The 20,113-nt window shown below is 36.3% G+C and overlaps 1 protein-coding gene across 1 annotated transcript in view; it reads left to right on the forward strand.

Annotated features, from left to right (window-relative positions):
* The first annotated feature begins 18,095 nt into the window (after positions 1-18,095).
* LOC149787832 (uncharacterized) overlaps positions 18,096-20,113 on the forward strand; it is a 69,643-nt gene continuing 67,625 nt past the window's right edge. The window contains exon 1 of the mRNA XM_089974053.1: positions 18,096-18,451. The gene's annotated coding sequence lies outside the window, so the exon portion shown is untranslated. The remainder of the gene's footprint in view (positions 18,452-20,113) is intronic.

Consider the following 20,113-nt stretch of genomic DNA (forward strand, 5'->3'; position numbering starts at 1 on the left):
CGTCAAAATAAATTACATCAGTACAGTTTAATTTCTTTTGCAAATGCAAGGATAATTGCTTACCCTACAACGAAACATTTAACAAGCCAATGAGTTCCCTTACGAAAAGTCCGCGTAACGCATATAAATACAAATATGTATATTGTCTTTATGGTCCTAGAATTGTATGAATGTTGACTTTATGTTCCTACAATTGCGAATTTGACTATGAAATTATAATGTAGCTGTATGACTGTTGACTTTATGTTCCTAGAATTGCGAATTTGACTATGAAATTATAATACACTATATGAACGTGGATTTTATGTTCCTAGAATTGCGAATTTGACTATGAAATTATAATACAGCTATATGAACGTGGATTTTATGTTCCTAGAATTGCGAATTTGACCATGAAATTATAATGCAGCTGTATGAATATTGACTTGATGTTCCTAGAATTGCGAATTTGACTATGAAATTATAATGCAACTGCGAAAACGGACCAATACTCATTTAGATTTTCAATATTTTGTTTTTCCTTCTATTCTCGTATGGTATCAGTTTTTAAACAGTTTCGTTGTTGATGGTTTAAGAATTTAAAAAAATATGCGTAGATGGGGAACATTTCTTTTTGTTAAAATGAGATCAATGCAGTTCATTTCTATTCCTGTCACCTATTTTAGTCTCGTAACAGGGCTAATTAAATGCCAGGCCGGTCGCCATCAAAAGCTGGCATAATCATTCAATCATAATTCCGTGGAGGTAAGCCTTTTTGAAGTGAAAAGTACTGTTCGATAATAGTAGTATTTTTAACAATTGTAATCCTTGCATTTAGTTTGCATACGATGGAAACCGTTGGTATGTAAAACACAGCATTTTAATTTCCTCGTTTCAGTCCTATCAGATAATAACTTTGTATAGGCTTTAAACCTGATATAGCTATACCGATACTATTTTATGCGGGACATTATCTTCCTCTCGTCTTCTTTTGCGTTCTAGTTTTCATTTATGTACATGAAATTTTCACTGAAAACTTCTGTAGATCTGGCTCCTGGCAAAGTTGTCTATTTATGTACAGTCATATGATGGAGCATAAGGTCAGTAAAGATACAGCATTATATATAATTAGCATACAAGTGACCACTCCGATGGCCTAGTAGTTAGAACGTCCGCCTCGGATACGGGAGGTCGTGGTTTCGATCCCAGGCCGAGTCATATCAAAGACTTATCAAAATGGTACTAACAGTTGCCTCGCTTGGCGTTCAGCAATAAGACATCAGTGTTAGGACTGGTCTACCTGGTGTCAGGATAATGTGACTGGGTGGTGCATCATGCTACATGTCTGCGGCATCATGTCCCAGTGCTAGACTTCACTGTAAACTGCCACATTGCAGACATCGTAGCGATATGACTGAAAAATGGTTAAAGCTACTTTAAAAATCCAAATCACATCACACAGCATACAAGTGAAAGGACCTTTACAATGAAAGACAACGTATGAGTGCTTTTCAACTTAGTTATTTCATGGAAAAGACTTCAGTTATCACCGTTGATACACTGGTTGATTCTTTTTTTTATGTTTTGTTTTTTTTTTCCTTCAATTATTAAAACAACATAAAATACAAAAACAGTGTCGGGCATGTTATTGATTTCCTTGTGTCCCCTTTTGAAAACACAACACCTTAATTGATAAGACTCTTCGTTATTCCAAGTCGTTAATCACAGGTAACACACAGAGCTGAGTAACCTAGGGTAAAATTAAGTTCTTTGTATGCGTAACGACTAATGTGCTTAAGATATGCAGCAATGAAAAACGACTACTTTTGTAAAATCATCCTTTGCGCTACAGTAACGGTACCTATTCACTGAATAAGGGCTATTTTTGCATGATCATCCTTTGCACAATAGTAACGGTACTGTTATGTATATTTGATTTAATTTATATTTGATTTAATTTAATTGTTTGTAAGTTTTAAAATCTTTTTATTTTTATTTCATTAAATGTTAAGTAATGTAATTTTGTTTACTGGAATTTGATACTTTCCAGAAATTAGTTTGACCTGATTATTTTGTCGTAAACACCGAACTTTATATCTAAAAGCTGACCTAGTTCCTGGCCTTGATTGAGAATTACTTAAACATCGTATTTTTTTTTTTTTTAAATTTCATTTTGGGATACATAGACTGAGGTCAAGGCTTTACTAGAATACGTGACCTTAGATATGTAAATAGCTTTTAAAGTTCTAAACGGTTATGGAAAGTGATCACGTGACCCTCATACGGGTATCTAGTTTGAGTCTTATTTAGACTGTATAACCTTTTTCTATAGAGAATTTAGTCAGTTGGGCTTAAGAACTTGGATATTGAAAGATATTTCGTTGTGACCATTTGAGTTGAAATTTTATTTTTGGGAATTATTAATTCTTTTTCCTGGAAATATTTGAGTGCACATACAGAATTCTTGGACAAGGACATTTATTTAAATTTTATTCGGAATTGAAACACCGGAATATTATTGTCTGTTGAACAACAAAGGACTGTAGACACAACAGCATTATACTGACTATAGTGTACGTCATCGCCTTCCATTTTATATTTTTCGTCATGAATCGAACTTATATTCATTACAACATTTTATTACTAGGACTGATACATTTTAATTCTTGGATTATTCTTGGATTTGATTCTTAAAACCGTAAGTTCTTTTTTCTATTTTTACCTTGTTTTTTTTTTTCTTTTCTAGGGAAATAAATTATTTGTTACATTTTTCAAAGCTTGCTGTTTTCACTTTTTCTTTGTTACTGTTTATGAGAGCCTAAACACGTAACATATGAGTACCTATTCACATAATAAGGGCTACTATTGCATAATAATCCTTTCTCTACAATAACGGTACCTAATCACTGTACAATGATTACTTTGGAATATTCATCGTTTGTACTACAGTAACGGTACCTAATCACACTGCTAGACCAATATCGAATGACTATGTAATTGCATCATCATATATCTTTGGTCTGCTTAAGTTAAATGATGGTCGTGATGATAGTTATTATTATTGTTATTATTATTATCATATAACGAAATAACTGCTGTTTATATTACAAGTAAAAAATATCGGAGTTCTTCGTTTCCAGATGGATTTTTCTCCAGAATCGTCTTCGACATAAGGACATTGATGTCGGTAAGGGGAATGGTGGATAAAGTGTGTGTGTGTGTGTGTGTGTGTGTGTGCAGTGGCGTCGCTAGGGGGATGCGGGGGGTGCGGACTGCACCGGGTGACACCATCAGAGGGGGTGACACCAAAATGACATTACTAAGGATTCTGTATGGTCTGTTACGGAAGGAGGACCATGGGGGTGACACCATGAGCTACCGCACTGGGTGACACCAACCCGAGTGACGCCACTGTGTGTGTGTGTGTGTGCGTGTGTGTGAAAGTATAGCTTATCCATGATTGCCATTGTTTGATAAAGTTAAAAAGCTAGCTTCCGAAGATGTTTGTACCTTTAATGTGTATCACTGTAACCTATTTCATATATTGCGCTATCTGAACAGTCCGTAAAAGGTGAACCATATTAACAACTGTCTCTTTGCCAAAAACTCAGAAATGTTAAAATTAGTGACAGACCAAAATGCGCAGAGACCATTTTTACGAAGAAGTAAAATGATCAAGATGACAGCGAAGTTTCAGCAGGAGTTTTGAAGTAAAGTATAGAGAATTTGGAAAGCTTTAGTACAGACTGAAATTAAAATACAAAAAACACTTTCAGCCATGTAAGAGGTTAGCAAGAGAAACTGCAAGAAAAGAAATCAAGATAAAAATAAATAACAGCTTTTGTCGATGCATGCCTCTTAAAGTAATAGTGTGTTCAAATGATTTCGAACAGGAGTAATACCAGGGGATCTTTGAGGACATATGGACTGTCTGTGGACAATATTAATCAACATTAAGGCTACTATCCTGAAACAATTAAAATAAGCTGAAGAAAGGGAAACGTTGGTGCTCTGTTGCAAAAGAACTTCAATGCTGTTCGTCTCTAACGAAGTCACTGGAGGTATTGAATGTGCATTAAAGTTATTATACTACTCTTTCAAAATCTTCTCTTTGGTCAGGAGTGTGATTCTTTTGGCCATGTGGCGAGCAAATCAGGACACTAAGCATTAATATTGTCCTGGCCATTGTGACATCATTACCGTGCCTTTTCTTCTTCTTCACTGTAAACATAACTTCCACACGCAAATCACCTGATTTAATACGATGGCATGTCCGTCGTCGCTGCCTTGATCTGGAGTGAATTAAATCCCTACAAAACATATCCTCCTGCATACTACAAAACATATCCTCCTGCATACTCTTCGTACGAAATGTCATGGATTCTGTCAAGTAAGACATCAAACTATTCTCCTAGAACAAAGTTAGGTTCAAAAGGTCTGTCACACAACGTTTGGACGTATCGGGTCACTTATATCTTGGACACGTTGAAGTGTTGAAACTCCAAAGGGTTATGGTCAATCGTTTTGTTGAGAGGACATTAATAGCGATGGCAATAAACAAAGGTTTGACAGTTGACCACGGAAGACATGCTTTTCGATCTTGGATTGGAGTCCAGATGTAATAGTGAACATTTTGATTTCCACTGTACGTAGGGGCTGCTTGACTGTAGTTTAAGTTAGAGCTCGAGGGATGCCGTTACACACTTCAGTAAAGACTGTCACAAATCAGAAGTAGAGTCTGGCTTCTTTAAAGTTGTATCCGTTATTAACACCAGCCATCAAATGGAACACAGCACTCCTTCCATTCAGTCTCGGAGCTACATCCACTCTATTCAACAAACGCATGTCTTTCAACCACATCTCTATGTGTAAACGATCCAACATTTTTAAACTACGCCCTTGAGTCGTATCTTTTGGAGGTCGACAAATTCTACATTGTGAGGGTCGTCAGCTTCTGCCAGCTCAGTGCTCAGTGTTGTTGAATACACCCAAGATATCAGGATTCCACACAACTGATGCATCGATGTGTGTTCTTGGCTTCTTTTCTATAAGTAAAGAGATTCTCGAGGTAACCACGGTAAGGGTAGGTGTCTATGCTGCCGCTGACTAGTTCCTTGTTCAAGTATAAATTCACTTCGTTGAACAATGACTGCATAAAATTATCGACGGGAGTAATACTAGCATAGGCGCCTGGATTTTTATAACTTTGACTTTTAGCTCAAAGTGAGTAGAATTCATATCGATGTCATATTTTGTTTGTCCTTTTATTTCGTACTAGATATGACCAGAAGTGGTCAAGAAAGAAACATAATTAAATTCCCCCCCCCCACTGAGATCCATGCATCGCCAACATTGTTGGAAGCATGGCAAACGACTCGTGTTCTGCCTTGGAACATTAGCAAGATGCATAATTTATTTTAGTAATTAAAACAAAACAAAAAATCTCTCACATTTCTTTATTTATTCTTTTCCTGGCTATGGTTGTGAGGTCCCGAGGATGTTATACGTCTATTTCTGCCTTTTCATTACTGCGGTGAAGATAATGAATCAATGTCTGCAACGGGAATGTGAAGTAAATTCACAGGGGTGTCCTAGTGACCATGGAGTTAATCGTTCAGCACATTTTTTCTGCCTTCATTAACGCATGTTAGGGACTTTGTAGCCTAATTAACATATTTTGGAAAAATTATTTTCCTTGGGTTTTGGGAAAGTATCCTTTAAAGCATAAAATCTTCGAGTCCCACCAGGTTTTAAGACGTGTGCCACCGTACAAAACGCCGATTTCAATATAAACTATGTTTTCGTTCTTGAGATACTCATTGGTATACGAATTACAATTTAGTCTGGGCCCCGCGAGTGGCCGAGTGGTCTAAAGTGCTCACGATTATGGATCACTGCCTTCTCACCTTTGTCTGTGTGGGTTCCAGTTTCAGACTCGGCCAGTGTGGCTACGTGCAAGAAGCTTCTCGTAGATCTTTGGTTCTTTTCGTTTTTTTTCCGGGTTCTTCCTCGACTATTTATACTGGCCGGTATGTATAGCTCTTGAAATGAAAAATGGCTTTAAACCCTGCAACAACAACTACTTCTACAATTCAGTCATTCAGTCAAGAGATCGTGACTATTTCTGTAGAGAATTGCCGACTTTGTCCAAGATCTCTTTTCATACTAGTATTCACACTCTCAAATTACTATTCATTGACATGAAGATTATGAGGATGTTCTCGGTGAACGTGATACGTGTTTACTCGTTTAACGTAATAAGCTATGACATAATCCACTCTCAAAAGAAATGACTTTCAGAAACGGAACTGCAGTTTTTCCCACTACGTTATACTCGACGAAATCAGAGTACATATACATTAAAATTCCTTCGTCCAGTTGATAGATCATCGAAAAGACCATAGGAATATGTTGTTGTTTATGCTTATGTCTTTATTTAGAGTGAGAGATGCGTTTCCCCGAAGAAGAAAAAAACAAGTAGAGAAAAAAGGTGATGATAGCTTTACCGTCATGATGGATAGCAGTCGACAAGCACACTTCCGTGAGTTTATCCAGAGCTTTACCAATATGTTTGAGGAAATGTCAAGCCTTAAAATAATGCCTTAAAACAATATTCTGAAGGTATTCTCAGGGTATACGTTCTGCCCAAGTTTTCTTGGGCTTGTTCTTTGGGCATTTCTAAGACGAAAGTGGTTTACTCCTCGACAATTTTTCAGAGTAGAGTGGGGGATGATTTTTACCTTTGCCGCTTACCAATGCCAATCGTGATGCAATTTTTTGGACTGACATAATTTAGTCTTAGGCCAATACGAATTGTTCCATGGAAACACATCCATAAAACTGTCGCTAGTTAATGTTAAATAAAACTGATTATTCATAGTTCGATGGTTCTTGTGTTATGTATGTATGTGGTCGTAGTTTGGGCTTACTTGGCTATTATCTTGGCTGAGGGTTGTGTCTACTTGACTATTGTTATTTTGTTTAAAGACGTTTATTTGAATTTAAGTTAAAGGCCTGACCTTGTTAACGAATTAGTGACATTTTTTCTATTTAAAATGACCCACTCCCAGGGTATTCTATTTTATCTCAGGTCAAATTATTATATGTTGGATGAGGTAAACAATTATTCATTCCACTTCAGTATGTGGGATCACTTACTGTTGTGTTCAGGTATATTTTGAGAGGAATAATTTATTTCAATTATTATTTTGAATTACAAAGTGTTGATTTATTTGTTGGACTAAAACCCTGCTTTGGGATTATTACGAATTTATTCAAAGGCATTCTAGTTTATGTCATTGCCGATATATAAAGACTATTTGTATATCAGCACTTATAAGATTATTAGAATTCATTCTGAACATTCTATCCTTTTGAACATTTACTATTAGTTAGAATTTAAGATTCATAATACCGTAAATTCATCGTAAATATTCACTCTGTAACTTAGAGAAATACATTATTTGTTAATTTTACTAACGATACAAATATTCGTAATCTCGATTGCACGAAGCTAAAGGAGATAAGTGTACTAAAGTGGCTTGCTTTTGACGATCGATTTCTGCTAATTTGGTTTCACTTCTTTGAAATGTTTATCAATTTCGTGTAACGTGAACGTGGATTTTTCTTGTAACTATTGGCGTACATCTTCATTCCTCTGAAAACCAGCTGCATGGATAGGATTGTAGTAATACTTGCCAAAAGTGTATCTATGTTGATTCTGTTCAATAAGTTACAAACTGTTCGATACTCTTAGGTTTGTTTAGTATTTTGGATTGCAATGCTTGACGTGCACGACGGATAATATGATTAGTAAAGTAAGTTTCCACAGAAGTCATTGGTCATTTACTTTGTTTTTATTTTACTTCATTTCTTCTGTCATTTTTGCCTACTCTTTCTTTATTTCCTTCCGCTGATGAGGGTGTCGATATAATCTTTTTACCCAGGTTTTCATTTCTTCTCGCTTCGGAGTGGAGGAAGGTGTTCAGAGTGCTGCCGCACTGAGGGAAAAGGTATTTGTTGCAGAGCGTGTTTGAAACACTTCTAACTCTTCTCTTTTCTTTTTATCTTCCATTCCCGACTGCCATCTCCTTTGAAGCTACTGCTTTTCATCGGTTTGCATGATGTCCCAGTGTAAAATTAGCCGTCTCGTCTGGTGAAATCGTTGCAATCGTTGTCCATACAATTGCAGTATTTCCATTTCTGACAAACCTATTCGACCCATCAACGAGTGCAACTCTTGTTGAGAGTATGACATTTCCGTAAAATTAGGATTAGTAGGCAAGTGAGGTATCCCTTGTTCATAACAGCGGAGTTTCATCCACAGTGGCAAGCAACTAAAGTTAAATTTCGTCCTTTCGTAAGACCCAGTTGTGTGATATCCTTCCAGAAAGTGTTTCATTGTTATGTTCAAATCAACTTTTTCCAACGGACCCATCAGCATGGAAAATATCCAGCAATCGATCAAATTAACTTTTACCAACGGACCCATCAGCATGGAAGGAAAACCACCTTATTAAACAAACACTTTTTCTTTTGAAGACTGGAATTTTCCCCATCATTTGTCAAATATGGTGACTATGTGTTCATATTTGTTGTTTCTATACATTAGTCAAGGGAAACGTTCCTTTCAGGACGTTCAGACAACATTCGCACACCGTATCTATGATTTATTTAGGGGCTTTATGACTGATCTGTTTTCGTTTAGGGACATCGGCTTTAGTAAGTACTGAAAATACATCCAAATGTTTAGATGCACGATAAGTGTGTGTGTGTGTGTGTGTGTGTGTGTGACTTGGATTTTTAACGTAGCTTTAAAAAATTTTCAGTCATATCGCTACGATGTCGGCAGTGTGGCAGTTTATAGTGACGTCTAGCACTCTGACATCATGCCGCAGACATGTAGCATGATGTCCCACCCAGTCAAATTATCCTGACACCAGGCCGACCAGTCCTAACACTAACTGTTAATGCTGAGCGCCAAGCGAGGCATCTGATAGTATCATTTTTCTAAGTCCTTGACATGACTCGGCCTTTGATCGAACCCACGACCTCCCGCATAGATGCATTATAAGGGATAGTCCAATGTGTTTGAATGGAAGCCATATTTGGACTTCGACGATGGTGTTAACTTTGAGAGGAAGACATCTTCTTCAGAGGAATTGATGTGAATCTTGTCCAACATTTTTGTTTTTATAAAGAAATTCATCTCACTAGTTGTCGGGACGTCGTACCAACTTGACTTATTTTGGGTAACACTTTAGGTGTTGTCAACGGACTAAATCGAGCCAGTTCTTGTTTTGAACAAATCCAGTAAACTGTGTAACATGCCTGTTTTGTATTCCACTTTTTTCTTGGGGATGTCACTTGTTTGCCTCGATATCGACGGCTGACAGATTTATACGACTGAGATGATAAGATGGCTAGTTTTTCCGTTGGCTTAACTTCTCTAGGTACACTAATACACAAGTTTTAGGAACGGTTTTGGCTTCCTTGAAGGGACCGACCTATCTTTTCAATTCCACTTCCCCGGAAATCACACTTCATATTCGACAGTGATAAAATATGGGTTCCTCAATACAGCCATTGCGAGATCGACGAGCCAAACAAAAGTTCGGAATATGAATTCGTGTTTCTTGAAATTATCCACAGTCACTAAATATAAGAATCGGAAACATGGTTCCTGAATGTAACATATACAGATCGACGACATAACAACAAATAATACATCATTTCATTCTTGGACAAACGTGTGACCATTTTGGAACTGTTACAAACATGCTGTCCACATGTTGTTCATACTGTCAATGACTCACAATCGTTTTTCTGGTCTTGGAGGCAGGAGAAGAGACATTTTCTGCAAAGGGACTTCTTTGTCATCCACACCGATTTGCGAAGATTGATTTTTTTTGTGTGCAGCATTGCGGTTTCTCCGACAAACTGAAGGCTGTAGATATTGGATGTGGTGAAATAGATTACGTTCTCTGTTTTGCACTTTCCGTTTGTAGCATATATGTTCAATAGTTCGCTCGTCATTGTGCTAGAGAATGTATTGGTCTCTATCCTTTATTGACAGGTTTTGCACCTTTAATCACTACAGGGATCGGATGTGCTAATATGGTCTTGGCTTTTGCTTGGCGTCATCTTTTCTGTGACTAGGATGTTTCTGAAAAACCGATGAAAGCTACAGGGATGTTCAGGAGGATGAACTTTTGTGTGTATCAGACCTTTTCCTTTTCCCTACAGCGGTCACATTGGTTTGTTTTGTTCAGCCCTTTACGTTGACTCAGCTATTAAATCTTTCTGGTAGCCCCAGTTTATCAAATGTTCAAAAAAAACCTCTTCAGACTAGTTCGGGACGTTATGTCTTTATAGCAAATTCTGCGCATCCTCGGTACCGGACTATGCGGGATGTTCCGAATGTAATGTTTAGTATGATCGCTGGCTGGGAGATGATGCTTGTGTTTATCACTTGGTTTTGAGTAGAAATCTATGTGGAGTTTGTGGCTGTTGTCTCCAGAAAAAAAACAACAACGTTATATAAGTTTATATATGCTGCCCTTACACCTGACTTTTGCTAAGTTAATTGCCTATTGCATGTAGTCGTGCCTTTTTCAGATTTCTACTTCTCCACTACATCAAATTTTGTCTTCAATTCCATTCTGGACAGAGTTATGGCCCTTGATATTTAACTTCATATTTTCACTTGGAATGTTGCTTCTAGACAGCAGTGCATACAAATTGGTAAATGAATTGCCTATAACATTGCCCATAATATAGAGACGTGCCTTTTAAAGGTTTCAGCCTTTCAGATTCAACTTTACAGGTGTTGATGGCCTTTGTCCCATCATTATTTTATCTACACTACGACATAATCTTGTAACCAGCATATCACAGGAACCATTCACCATAATCGAATACATGTTGTACATACATTGTCCCGATACACAGTTGTGCTTTTTATGCGCTTTATCTCGCAAACTCCTTTCTGGGGAGATTTTTGGTCATTGTCAATTAAGTTCACATATTCAAACGGGATATTGCTTGTAACCGGTAAAGTTTAAGGACCAGTCAACATATTCTAATGTAATTTAGCATGAATACTGTCTCATAGACATACATATGTCATGTGTAGGTTTAGTCTCGTTTAGAACTGTTAAGGTCGCCTTATTGCTTGTCCTCCTGTTTCTGCTAGAAAACATCAACAATTTTGTATACGTTTCAACCATATTTGACTGGTATCTTTCGAATGATTGAAATTCGTTTCCAGCATTCTACAACATCATTTACAGAGCTAGTGCACGATACAGTAGTTATGGCCCCTGATATATCTTCCTCCTGTCCTTTGTTTCAGCAGCATACCTTTACTAAGCTTTTTGGATTTGAACCAAATTTGGTTAACACTGATATATTTATCAAAACTTGAAAGATTTTCATTTCAAGCGTTCCATAATATCATTTACAAGAATTATTGCCCGTTTTACCTGTCCTCCTTGCTTTGCTGTCAGCATAACTTTACTAAGTATAGCTTTCCAGCCAAAGTTATTATGTCCCTTAATACCGAAGAAGCCTTTAACGAGTTTGATTTCTAGCATTCCACGTTATCATTTGGAGGAGGCATTCCCCTGAATGTCCATATTCTCCTATTTTAAGTTTCAGTTGGTAGTGGCTCAGTGGTCTAAAGCGCTCGCCTTTACCGGTCACTGCTATCTCACCTCTGTGTGCGTGGGTTCGAGTCTCGGGCTCAGCCAATGTCGCTACTGGAGGAATCTTGTCAGTGGCTTCATTTGGGTCGGTGGTTCTTTCCGGGGTTTTCCCAGGTTCTTCCCTCACTAGTTATACTGGCCGCCATGTATCGTGTGCAGAAAAATTGCTTTAACCAAGAACAACAATAACAACAATAACATCCAACTGTAGTTAATCTCTTTAAGGCTTAGCAAACTAAAAAGACTGGGCCCTTTGCTATGCATCCATGAATATTACTGTTCTGTTTTCTTCTCACGTTCCCTATTAAATATGGATAATAGTGCCTAACACCTTCGGTTTTGAGGCCCAGTTTATATTTTATAAGCGACCGCACTATAACAAAGTGTCTAAATATGAAAGGAATTTGTCAAAGTGATTATAAATTAATAAAATACAACTTGCAACGGTAGTTTTGAACTAAATTCATTCTTGTAACAGTGCAAGGTACAAATATCAAATTGAACCAATCACTCATTTTATTCCAGAATACATTGGAAAATCCTTCTTCTTCTTCTTCTTTTTATTATTGTTATTATTATTTTTATTATTAATGGTATTTATCACCGTTTGCATTTTATTTAAATATGTTTAAGTTACCTGAAAGTAAAGATTCAATATATCATGTAAGATTCAAATCTGAGACTTGCAGTAGTACAATATTTAACAGCATTATCGTATAAAGCTCATGGAGTGTTTGCATCAAATGAGATTCCCGAAGACACAAGCAACCAGAAATGTTTTAAGAAGATAATGAGACAATCTGGTGAAATGAAAACTAAAACCTGGTTGAAGCTGCAACAGTAAACAGTCCGTTAAAGACCATAATCCAAATTTTGAAGAAAAATTTTAATTTAACTTATATCTATTTTTTTGTAGCATATAAAGTTCCTTAAATAATTGCACTGAATTAGAATATTTAAATGCAAAGGTAAAATTATAAGTCAAACAAGAGCCATTATGTTTTTTGTTTCTAAAAGATCTTAAAATATAAATTGATTTAGTTCTCCTAGACACTGAACTATGTAATCAACTTTGATTTCTGCCATGAAGATCTTCCAAAATACGATAGAGCTTAAACTAAGTTTATATTATTTGGATTAATATGGGTAGCACTGTGTGCTCTCTCCACATTCTATTGTAGAGTTGCACATTACATTATCAGTCTCAAGACGATTACGATAGCTATTTCACAACATATATCTACTATCCCCAAAATAATATATTTAAATAGTAACAAAACCCGTTAATGAGCATAATTTGTGATCATGACAGAGTGACAGTGCCATACTAGTATAAGTTTATCAATAACAAAATGAAAATGTTCTCTTCGAAGAATATGTTAAATTGTAATAAGACTGATTATTCATTAAATATGTTATAGGAAGTCATTTATTTTTCAACTAATTTACCTCACTATATTCTTTTCAGAAATATTTCGTAACATATGCCTTAGAAAAATAAAATTTAAAGACATGCAATTTTCTAACTTAATGACGTGTGTTACGCTATAATTAATAAGGAACTGCGTGTTACAAATGTTTTTTTCTTCTTTTGTTTTTTTTTTTAATAAAAGGCAAATGAAGTGGTATAGACGTTCCATATATTATATTATCGTATGCAGTGCGTGCGTGATTAGCCATTTAACAGCGTCATCATCAGCACGGTGCAGAGCCTGCAGTCCACCGGGGAAACTTTGTCAGTGGACAGTTGTTTACAATGTGTGACATGGTCTGTAGAGCTCCACAACAACAAGAAGAGTCAGTGGCCTGGCCCCAACGGACAAGATTGACTGCACAACGACCCTGTCTTGTCCGAAAGCGGTTAAGCGTGGTCCACATGTGACGTGGAACGTTGAAGCCAGGAGGCAGACAGATGGCTCAACTACGAGGGAGTGGTTTACAAATTCTGTTGAAGACCACTCGAACTCCATTCCGAAATAGCTGTCATATCCTCCGGCAACTTACCTAACCAGATTGGGCGTATCGAAGTCAAGCGGAATGTTTGATATGAGGTGATGTCCATGTTTTTCTCTAATCCTTATCTTCTAATTTTCAAATTCCCTTCTTTCCCCAACCTTATTAAAATAGGATATCCGCTGTCCTTCATGTATAACTGATGTTAATCAGACTGCTTCTTTCCCGCTCTTTATGAAGCTCTGCCTCTAACTTGTCTGTTTCTATATCTCTTTTAATCTCTGTTCCATCTCCCGCTCATGATCCTAAAGAAAAAAAATTCTTAGTGACTTCCCCTCATCATTAAACTGTTTGCCCATCTCCATTGAATCTTCAAGTGACGACGTGATTATGACTGCTGATAAATTCGCTTTTCCCATGTACAATAATGGGACCAGCATACACAACAACCATATCTTCCTTCTCTGGGAGCAGTAATATAAAAGTAAAAGCAACTTGTACATATGTATATTCGACGAATAAAGGGAGCAGAGATTAATATGAGCTGCTTTCTCATACTACCTGCCTACTCCCTTATCAGGAAGGTTTCAATCAGATTAGTGTAAAACATTACTGGGGTCAAGACCTGTGTGAAACAATGTCAGTGTTGTGCCTAATCCAATCAAACTTCTGACACTTGTCTGCCCAGCTATAAAATGTCCAACCTAAAATAGGAACTTTGCTATCCAATAACCTGGCGTTAAGTGTCATAGTCTTTCTCGAAAATTATAATAAATTCCAAAACATTAAAGACATTAAACAACTTCATCACACATAACAGATATCAAGAAAGTATAGTTTTCATTACCACTACAGCTGAAGATTGATTCAGTAAAACAACAAAAGCATGAACACATAATCTCTAATGCGTTGTGTTACACATTAACAGTATATAATGATTATAATTAAAGTATGAATCAGATTTAGATATAAGTACACTATTGTTTCTGTAGTGTAACTAACGGATGTAATGTTGCGACAAAGGACACTGTACTAAATTATAAGAAATGATGGGTTTTGTTTCCATATTCAAAATGTACATTTTCATCATCACTAGTTCTCTCTGAAATAAGAAAATTAAGTATTCTTCCTCAGTTATTTAAACCCCGTTGAAGTTTATCCTTTCTTAAACGTTTCTCTATCAACAACGAGCTCAAAATAATTAGTAATATTAATACAGAATTTTTGAGTAAAAGTATTAAGATTGAAATTTTCTCTAAATTGTATTAAAAGTAAGTTTTCATTAAATTGTATTGAAAGTAATTTTCCACTAAAATATAGTGAGATTAATTTTATCTATTTGTGTAATATAACTGTATGATATACTATAAAGATCGCGCTTTATGAGCAGGTGCAGAAATCCATAAAATACATTTTTCTTGTATCTAAAGGTCAGCAATTTAGATTTGGTGGGAAGCTGCTGAACAGGCAAATTATTAAATCAATAATGGATGAGTCATGCAAATGATTCACACGATTTTCCTTCGGAAAGATCAAGAGCCTGGTTCTGACTGGACTGAGCGAAAGCAAAAACTGTATAAATAGAGAAGCAAACTTACGAAGAATTAGTTCGTTCCTCGAGTCGGAACAGCTCTGTCTTTTCCTTACAGGTAAGAAAAATCTGTGTTCGCAAACTTCTTTAAAGAATGGGCACTTTTTAATATTTGAGATTTTAACGGTAAAGTTCATATTTTTCCAACATTTTTGTGAGTTCTTTATATTTCATAGTATGATATAATGGAATGTTTAATTGTATTTGTGGCATGTATTATTGGAAAAGATGACTTCGCTACCAACTTCATGTTTAGATTTAATTTGGAAGTAAAAGATTCTTTAAGTAAAACTGAGTAATGTTTAGTAACCTATTCCAAACTAGTATTCTATTTTAAATTTAATAAAATACATTTTTCCAAAATGATTGTTGCATTAATCGCAACTATTGAATTTTATACTCGGTGGCTATAATAAAGTTTATATATATATATATATATATATATATATATATATATATATATATATATATATATATATATATATATATGTAGTGTATGTGTGTGCAGAAATATTGATAGCCACGTCACAAATACAAAAGAGCTTCTGCAATGTTCAATGTTTCGGGATAAACACTGTCAGGGGAAGAAACAAATTACATGAAGACGAGATAAAACGAAAATGAAAAAAAACAACCAAGAACGATTCTTGTCTCAAACACGTTTGAATGACAGGGAAATATACAAATAGGAGATAACAATTAGAAAAAAGAGTGAAGAAATAATTGAAAACTATCTTAAGATAGGTAAACTTACATCTGTTTGCATTTATTTTGTGTTGCCGTCCGCCCAACAATAGTGTATCACAACAAGAACAAGAACAACAAAACACACACACACACACACACACACACAGACACACACACTTTACCTTTGGATTCTTTCGATTATAAATTAAGTACTATAAATACGCAAGATTTATAAGAACGTGAGCGAATAACAAGGGCTGTAAAGGTAGCGATGTATTTAGCCAGCCTGGTCGCATGCTTCATTGCACCCACTTATCTGATGAAATTTAATGTGATATGTAGCAATGCCGCAAAGCAGGAATATAGATTAGTTTAACGCCCACACATCACACCTACACCTTAAGGTGTGCCTCTCTCTCTCTCTCTCTCTCGTGGGTTTGATCCCCAGCCGAGTCATACCAAAGACTTACAAACATGGTACTAACAGCTGCCTCGCTTGGCGCTCATCATTAAGAGGTTAGTGTCAAAACTGGTGGGCCTGGGTTCAGGATAATGTGACTGGGTGGGACATCATGCTACATGTCTGCGACATGGTGCCCCAGTGCTAGGCAGCACTATAAACTGCCACACTGCTGACATCGTCGCGATATTACTGAAACATTGTTAAAACTACGTTAAAAATCCAAATCACACACACACACACACACACACACACACACTATCATTGTGTGCCCTACTTCTTTAATGTGAGAGAGACAGTCCAATTTACTTCAGGAAATAAGAAACGCCCCCAAATACCCGTGTGTACAAAAAAAAAACACCTAATAATGATAACTCTAGCGCAGTATCGCCTAATCAGCTGTTTCGATCATTACTAACGTGATTGGCGATTTGGATTAATACGTGGATCGCACATTGCCATTCACGTAATATTCAACGAATATATATACTCGCTTATTTTTATAGAAACAAATTTAGTCTGCCAAAATTCTCTGAAGGATGTGAATGATGCTTAAGCGTTCTTATTTGATATAATGATAGTAAATAAGCAGAACTTAAGGTAGTTAATGAATTATTTTTATTTACTCTCCACTAACCTCGTGGGTCGGTGGTTCTTCCCTGGGTTTTCCCGGGTTCTTCCTCTACCATTAATACTGGCCGCCATGCATAACCTATCGTGTACTGAAAAATGGCGTTAAATCCCACAACAGCAACAGCAACAACAACTCTCCACTAACCTTCCAGCTCTAATAACTTCGATCACCCATCTAGTTAGCACTGTGATGTCATTCTAACCCGCCATGAAGATCCGAAGTAAAACTGTTATCGCCCTTATCTAGTAACACGAACTATCGATATAAATGCTTATGAATTTAAATTTATTGTTTTTATTTAAGAGGAAGAATCTAGAAAATTTGCTGAAGTATAGTTTGACACTTTCATTTTGAAACATCTATGATAAATATTTTTTATAATAAATTGGAGAAACTCGAAGGTTTGGATAAGCACAATTGCTCATCTTTAATATTCAAGTTTTTTCCTTCTGGTATATGTATTTCCTTTCTATAACTAAACAACGTCAATTTGCAAGAACCTGGTTCCATTTTCAATAAAATAAATTGAGATTTCGAATTATCTTCCTTATGGCAGTTCTGGCAATACTGGCATTTTATGAGAGGTAGATAAAATGCATAGAATGAATAAAAACTCTTTTTTTTAAAAAAAAAATTACCCTCGGGAGGGGATTCTTAAAACAATGAGTCAATTAATTCCTCAAAAATGAGGAAATCCTAAAGTTTTCCTCAGAGATAAAACAAGGCAAATTTCTATCATTTACATGACATTCAATGTATATTAGAATAATTAAATCCTGTTTTATGTTCAGTGAACAAACATCATTAAGAAAGAGGCAGATTCCATAACAAACATTCAAAAGACGCTGAAAAATGTCAGTTCGGGGAAGAGAATTTAGCCGTTTAGTGAAAACTGGGGACTGTTTATCAAGTTTTGACAACAATCACTTTTCACAAATTTGTCTTCGTTTTAGTCCATACTCGTCACAGAACCGATTAAAACGCTGTCGTCTGCATGATGACATACCTTGCATCGATCGCTACACATGTCACATGATTGCTGATACCTGGGCAACGAGATCAGCTTATTAAAAAACACTGACATCTATCAGTAGATTGAAAATCATTTTTCTAGTCAGAATTAAACTAGTGTCAGACTTAACTTGTAAGTATTATATATATGTAAATATCATATTTGAACAATGACCAGATTTTCCTACAAGGATGATATATCGTGTTTGTGAGGAAAATGACGCAGCAATTCTGTCATGGAAATATTTAAAAGTCACAGTAACACGACATGTACTAAAATGTAATGTCAAATGAAGCGTATCGTCTGTCACTTCCCCGCTACGTTTTAACCATAGGATAGCGTCTCACTGATCCAGAAATCAAGAAGTGCGTCAGGTAACAACCAGACCAGACAAACAGTAGTTGGTCCCGTGACTCTACCAGTGCATAAGGTAGGTAAATTTTTAATCAGACCTGAGACTATGGGCGCTGTGTTATTATGTTTATCCAGCCTCCATGTTTGCGCTTGTCAATAAACTGTTGACACCGGTTGCCGATTCAGTTGCAGCCCTTTATATATCTAATTGACAGTTATTATAAGCAAAGTTATAAAACCACTTTCTCCTAAAAATCTCAGATATGTTATATATCCCCAGAAATAGTTAAATATTGAGTATTTATTCAAATCTATTCCAATTTTCCAGTCTAGTAAACTGTGAGTCTGTCTGCGTGTCTCTCAGTATGTATGTATGTATGTTTCTAAGGCATATATGAATGGACGGGCAGAGATGGCTATATACGAAGATGGATAAATAGACTGATAAATATTAAATGTTTTTCCTTCATTTTAGTTATTAAAAAGTGACACGGATTTACTTTTCAAGTGGACTGAAGCTTGCTTAAAACCGGAGGAAATGTTGTCATCTTTTTTATATATATTGAATTACCTCTGCGATAAAGAAAATATATTTATACAAAGGCGCCTTCTCTCTCTCTCTCTCTCTCTCTCAGAACAAGACTTAAAACCTTGCGATACTATTAGGGTTGTTTACATTCTTGCCTTATGAGTATTATGGGATGTGGAACGGGAGTGGCGTGAACGTGTGTGTGTGTTTAAAAAAATTTCAGTCATATCGCTACGATGTCTGCAGTGTGGCATTTTATAGTGATGTCTAGCACTGGGGCATCATGCCGCAGACATGTAGCATTATGTCCCACCCAGTCACATTATCCTGACACAAGGTCGACCAGTCCTAACACTAACATCTTAATGCTGAGCACCAAGCGAGGCAGATGCCAGTACCATTTTTAAAAGTCTTTGGTATGACTCGGCCGAGGCTGAAAACCGCGACTTCACGCGGAACGAAGAAAAAGAATACAAGTCTTTTTTTGTAGTACTCTTTTAACTATTAAGAAATCAACACAAAACAAATGCATAAACATCTATCAAGTGAAAAGGGCGCTTTAAATAGACAATCATATAGATACTGAACTCTTTGTATTGCAAATAAAATACCTTAATTAAATCATCTGGTTTAACGACACTCTTAACACATTATTAGCTATAATGCTAAGAACATGGGAGATAAATATGCTTACCCCCCTCCCCCCCCCCCAGGACAAACCGAGGCAGCCGATCCAGGACGATCTGGGCCTTGGACACTCTACCAACCGAGCTACCTCGACTCCGTTTATATGTATTTCGGATGACTGAATATTGACATAGCTTCAATACATATCTTAAATTTGGAACACAAACAACTTTGTATATGCCCTTGTTTTGTCGACTCCTTAAACTAAATTTTGAACTGGAAGTTGACCAAACAATTTTCACACTGCTGTATTTACTGGAACAATTAAAGAGGGTCACCATTTTGGTTTGCACTTGTTAAGCCTTTCGGTTGATGTGTTGATTTTAGTGGGTCGCTAGTTCAGTACACTAGACTACTTAGTCATATCGCCATTTTTAAATTTGGTTATGACAGTTATTAAGGAAATGTATACACTGTTGGACTAAGGCTCTTGCTGGAACCAATATGCTTCCACTCTCTCCTTCTTGCAAACTTTGTAATAATTAAAAAATTTGAACTCGAGAACGTTAAAAGGTTTGCACC

Source organism: Sinohyriopsis cumingii, chromosome 11, assembly GCF_028554795.1.
Source record: "Sinohyriopsis cumingii isolate HCF-2022 chromosome 11, ASM2855479v2, whole genome shotgun sequence".
Lineage (NCBI taxonomy): Eukaryota > Metazoa > Mollusca > Bivalvia > Unionida > Unionidae > Sinohyriopsis > Sinohyriopsis cumingii.